The sequence below is a fragment of the Salvelinus sp. IW2-2015 genome, unplaced genomic scaffold (genome assembly GCF_002910315.2).
Source record: "Salvelinus sp. IW2-2015 unplaced genomic scaffold, ASM291031v2 Un_scaffold3310, whole genome shotgun sequence".
NCBI classification, from domain to species: Eukaryota; Metazoa; Chordata; class Actinopteri; order Salmoniformes; family Salmonidae; genus Salvelinus; species Salvelinus sp. IW2-2015.
The window spans coordinates 77,910-83,406 of NW_019944594.1; the positions used below are offsets into that span (position 1 = coordinate 77,910).

General features: G+C 46.2%; 2 long non-coding RNA genes across 2 annotated transcripts; one reads left to right on the forward strand and one right to left on the reverse strand.

Annotated features, from left to right (window-relative positions):
• The first annotated feature begins 851 nt into the window (after positions 1-851).
• LOC139025809 (uncharacterized) lies at positions 852-2,541 on the forward strand. The gene is made up of 2 exons (XR_011477447.1): positions 852-1,855; positions 2,164-2,541. It is a non-coding gene; the product is annotated as an uncharacterized lncRNA (long non-coding RNA).
• LOC139025810 (uncharacterized) lies at positions 1,444-2,034 on the reverse strand. The gene is made up of 2 exons (XR_011477448.1): positions 1,999-2,034; positions 1,444-1,906 (listed from the first exon to the last, which is right to left on the reverse strand). It is a non-coding gene; the product is annotated as an uncharacterized lncRNA (long non-coding RNA).
• Positions 2,542-5,497: the final 2,956 nt, after the last annotated feature.

The window sequence follows — 5,497 nt, forward strand, 5'->3', positions numbered from 1 at the left end:
TGCTCAGAGTCGTTGGTGTGGTTGGTATATTCTGTTACTCGATCAGCTGCTCAGAGTCGTGTGGTGGTGGATATTTCTGTTCCTCATCAAGCTGCTCAGAGTCGTTGTGGTGTGGTGGATAATTCTGTTACTCATCAAGCCTGCTCAGAGTCGTGTCGGTGGTGGTATATCTATCATCATGTTAGACTTTGTGTATACTTATCAAGCTGCTCAGAAGTCGTGTGGGTGTGGTGGTATATTCTGTCTTACTCAATCAAGCTTGCTCAGAGTCGTGTGGTGTGTGGTATATTCTGTTATTTTGTGCTACTTCTGATGGGATAAACTACTTATTTGGGGTCAGTGGGAGGTTTCGGGGTCCAGTGGGAGTTTTGGGGTCAGTGGGGAGGTTCTATGCAAACCATAAATATCGTTATTTTAGGACTTGAAAGCTCCTGACAGACAACAACAAAAAAGCTGCTTAAACGCTATTTATACTAGTCCCTGGTTATTTAGGGTCCAAAAATGTGGTCCAAAATTGTTGATTTGGTCACTTAGGGTTCTTAATTTACAGCTGCGCCTGGTAGACTCAAACCAGCACAGAGGTTAGTTTACTGACCTGGTAGACAGTGGTAGGGACCGGGTAGGACTCACCTTAGGAACAGTGCGTACTGACCTGGTAGGACAGTGGTAGGGAACCTGGTTAGGACTTTCACCTGGTAGGACTTGCCTGGTTTGTTGATTTGGTCACTAGGGTTCTATTTACACTGGCCCTGGTAGACTACAACCAGCACAGAGGTTAGTTACTGACCTGGTAGGACAGTGGTAGACCGGGTAGGACTCACCTGGTAGGACGTGGTAGCTGACCTGGAGAACGCTAGAAGCTGTCCCTAATCGCTGATGCAGGGTCAGATGTTATCTCATTTCCTAAATGGTTAAAGGGATGTGTGAGATTTTGGCAATTAAGGCCTTTTTTCTACTTACCCCAGAGTCAGATGAATTTATGGACACCTAAACAGGCTGAAATTTCAGGCAGTCTTTTCAAACAGCTCTGACATTAAAGAGGCATTATCATCATTTTAACAATTTCACAGTATTATTCCAACCTCATAGTGTGGAAATAGGTTATATAAAAAAACAAGTAAATCACTTTTTTTTGACTGCACTGGTCCTTTAAGGTCAGGGTACGGTTAGGGTTGACTGATCCTGTATCTGTGGTTATTTAGAGGCAACCTACCATCAGCTTTCTAGGACGTCACAATCACGATGGATCTCAAACAGGCATTGGCCAGTCCAGTATATACACAAACCATTATTCATTGAGGACTGATCATGTTTTTATATGGTGTTTTGTTTTGTATATCATGATTTATTCATATCTCATTTTGGGAGAGGGATGTCTTGATTCTTCTGTTGGATGGACACAGATCCTCTTTACCTTAAAACATTTCTTTTTTTTTTACATAATTTTTCTTTTTTGTGTTGCACGACCATTTTAAAATGGAGTATATGTCATATGAAAATTCCTCGTTTTTAATGAAGAATTGATGATGATGATGATGATGAGGATAGTGAAGATGATTATAAGGGCCATGACCCCTGACCTTAGTGACGGTAGTGGGGTTCAGGTAGTGGGGTTGTGTGAGGGTCATGATATAAAAACATGGTTCAATCTGAAAGTTGTACTATTAGGTCAGTTCCAGTCGAGCTGCACACGACGACCAATGGTTATATGCCACGTCATCGACTTCACAGTCGGGTCTCAGATTGCTACATCTTACGGTAACTGTTTCCCAGACACAGATCTGTCCTGGACTAAACATTCTGGATGGAGGTTTTTAATTGGAGTACATTTTGAATCCAGTAGCAGGTTGAATCTGTCCGGTTAACTGGATCTAGATGTGGTTAACTGGATCTAGATGTGGTTTAACTGGACTATAATGTGGTTAACTGGAATTCTAGAATGCTGGTTACACTGGATCTAGGGTAATGTTGGTGGTTAACTGATCTAGATGTGGTTACTGGATCTAGATGTGGTTAACTGGATCTAGATGTGGTAACGTGATCTAGATAGTGCGTTAACTGGATCTAGATGGGTTAAGCTGGATCTAGATGTGGTTAGCGTGGATCTAGATGTGGTTAACTGGATCTAGATGTTAACTGGATCTAGATGTGTTACTGATCTAGGTGTGGTTAACTGGATCTAGATGTGGTTAGCTGATATGTTAACCACCTCTCCAGACGTTGAGGTCTGGCAGGCCACTGAGCGTAATCAGCTTGGAACATGTCCTCTGAGACGTAGTAAAAAGCTGGTATTTAAGTTCACTAGTCCGGCTCTCACCACCACAACATGATGTATATTGGAGGCACCCCCCCCCCCCAAGCCTAATATAATATGTGTTGTTTTCACAAATGTTCTATCCAGTGCCAAGAGCAGTGATTGTTATCTGGAGCTTTCATGTTTTTATTTGACGTTCTGTCCTGTCTTTTGTTTATTTTCTTATTGTTCATAGTGTAACTGCCTAACGTCGCTGATTTAAATAAAGTAAATTGATTTATAATTAAGTTCTTGTTGTGTGTCTTTCTTCTGAAGGACAAAACAGACCGACTGGTTAACAGCAGAGGGTGACCTTTCCTATCTCCTCTGACCACAGAACATCTGAACATTTTTGTTCGTCTCCAAAGGAGAGCGAGACTCATCATCTATTTATGAAAAGAAGCCACTTAAGACTTGAGGTGGACCCAGAGATCTCAAAATGGTGTCCGAATAGAATGGGACAGGAGAGACGGTAGCATTATAACTTCCGTCACTATGGGTTTGTAGGTCACCGCCGTGGCAATTACAACACACACACCGGACCCAGGAGGCGCGCTGCCGGAGGAAGGAAGGAAGCAATTTCTAGTCCATAAACAAAGTAGCACTTAGGGGAAAAAGACTAAAGGAGAGAAGAGAGGAGGAACAGCCCAGAGCAGAGGGACTGAATAGGAGGGCCGTGTTCTCGGATCAACCCTAATGTGACTGACTGATCTACAAATAAAATGGGTAGATATTTATGATGCAAGGTTCTGTGTAGATCAGTCAGACTGTAAGTGTGAACAAGCCTGACGCCAGGTACAAGGCTTTATCTTCTGGTCTCAAATACAGATCTCACACCTCCTGACTGACACTACTGGGTTGTGTTCATTAGGCATCACATGGAAGAAACAGATCTCACACCTCCTGACTGACACTACTGGGTTGTGTTCATTAGGCATCACATGGAAGAAAACAGATCTCACACCTCCTGACTGACACTACTGGGTTTGTTCATTAGGCATCACATGGAAGAAAACAGATCACCACTCCTGACTGACTACTGGGTTTTCATTAGGCATCACATGGAAGAAAACAGATCTCACACCTCCTGACTGACACTACTGGGTTGTGTTCATTAGGCATCACATGGAAGAAAACAGATCTCACACCTCCTGACTGACACTACTGGGTTGTGTTCATTAGGCATCACATGGAAGAAACAGATCGAAAACAGCCTGAAGTTTCCAATAAAACGTTTTGTTTTCGTATTCTTGTGTGATGTTTTGCTATGATGTGCCATAATGAACATGACCCGATCTCAGTCCCCCTGACTCTCCTCTCTGTTGACCTTTCTCTCTTGTCCGGGTACTGTTCAGTAGGACGAAACTGAAGAAAACCCTACAGGCTACTCTCGGTGGGAATAGGTTTTCAGGACAATGATTTGGCTCATTTGAGACGAGGTTTAAAGTCCAAAGCTATCTCCATTGGGCGCGTTCAATGCAGATCACTTTTGTCACGTGCCTTTCAAAGTTATGGGGATAAACATTGTCCCCTTGCGCCTACATGTCGACCGCATTAAGTTCTGCAGTTGCTCTTCACCAACTTCATCCTGCAGCCATCGCCTGCCTGCATGCTGGGAGGCTCTAATGTCAACCAATCATTACGTGTTTTTGTGTGACCCACTCGAATGTGACCAAAGACATGACAAACACTTCCCTTGAATCAACCATATTTCAGAGAGACTTACTATGATGTGGGCTTGGACAGGCAGGTTCTGCCCATGTTACATTGATGTGGGCTTGGGACAGGCAGGTTCTGCCATGTTACATTGATGTGGGCTTGGACAGGCAGGTTCTGCCCATGTTACATTAATGAGGGAGAAAAACACTTTGGCATGCTGTATGTGTACAGAAGAAAATTTTGGTTTATTAGCCGTTTCCCCAGTAGTCCCACTGTAGTACATCCCAGACATCATGACATCATGACAGCAGGGGGTTTCACTGGTCCTCTCCTTTTATTGGAGGTAGAAAGTAAAGACGACTGATTCATTTGTCACACACCAGGCAGACGCCTCGTGGTGACTATACAGTCACACCGGCAGACCGCCCCTCTGTGGTGACTAACAGTCACAACAGGCAGACTGGACCTGTGTTGGTGACTATACAGTCACACGCAGGCAGACCGTTGCTGTGGGATCTACACACAACAGCAGGTCTTGGTGACTATACAGTCACACAGGCAGACATGGACCCTGGTGACTATACAGTCACACCAGGCAGACGCCCCTCTGTGGTGACTATTACAGTCACACCAGGCAGACCGCCCCTCTGTGGTGACTATATCATTCACACCAGGCAGACCGCCCCTCGTGGGACTAACAGTCACACCAGGCAGATCGCCCTCCATGTGCGTGACTATACAGACAGAACGCCCTTGTGGTGACTATCGTCCCCAGTGCAGACCGACTCTGTGGTGAGCTATACAGTCACTACCAGGGAGACTGGCCCTCTGTGGTGACATACAGTCAACCAGGCAGACCGCCCCTCTGTGGTGACTATAAGTCACACCAGGCAGACCGCCCCTCTTGTGTGTGACTTATACATCACACCAGCAGACCGCCCCTCTGTGGTGACTATACAGTCAGACCGCCCCTCTGTGGTGACTATAACAGTCACCCAGAAGGCAGACCGGCCTCTGTGGTGACATGACAGTCACACCAGGCAGACCGCCCCTCTGTGGTGATATACAGTCACACCAGGCAGACCGCCCCTCTTGTGGTGACTATAGTTCACACCAGGCAGACCGCCCCTCTGTGGTGACGTAACAGTCACACCAGGCAGACCGCCCCTCTGTGGTGACTATACAGTCACACAGGCAGACCGCCCCTCTGTGGTGACTATACAGTCACACTAGGCAACCGCCCCTCTGCTGGTGACTATACAGTCACAACCCAGCAGCAGACGGACCTCTGTGGTGAATATAGTCACACCAGGCAGACCGCCCCTCTGGTGGTGACTATATACAGTCACACCAAGGAGACCGCCCCACTGTGGTGAATATACAGTCACACCAGGCAGACCGCCCCTCTGTGGTGACTATTACAGTCACACCAGGCAAGACCGCCCTCTGTGGTGACTATACAGTCACACCAGGCAGACCGCCCCTCTGTGTGAACATACAGTCACACCAGGCAGACCGCCCCTCTGTGGGACTAGGTCCTTCTCA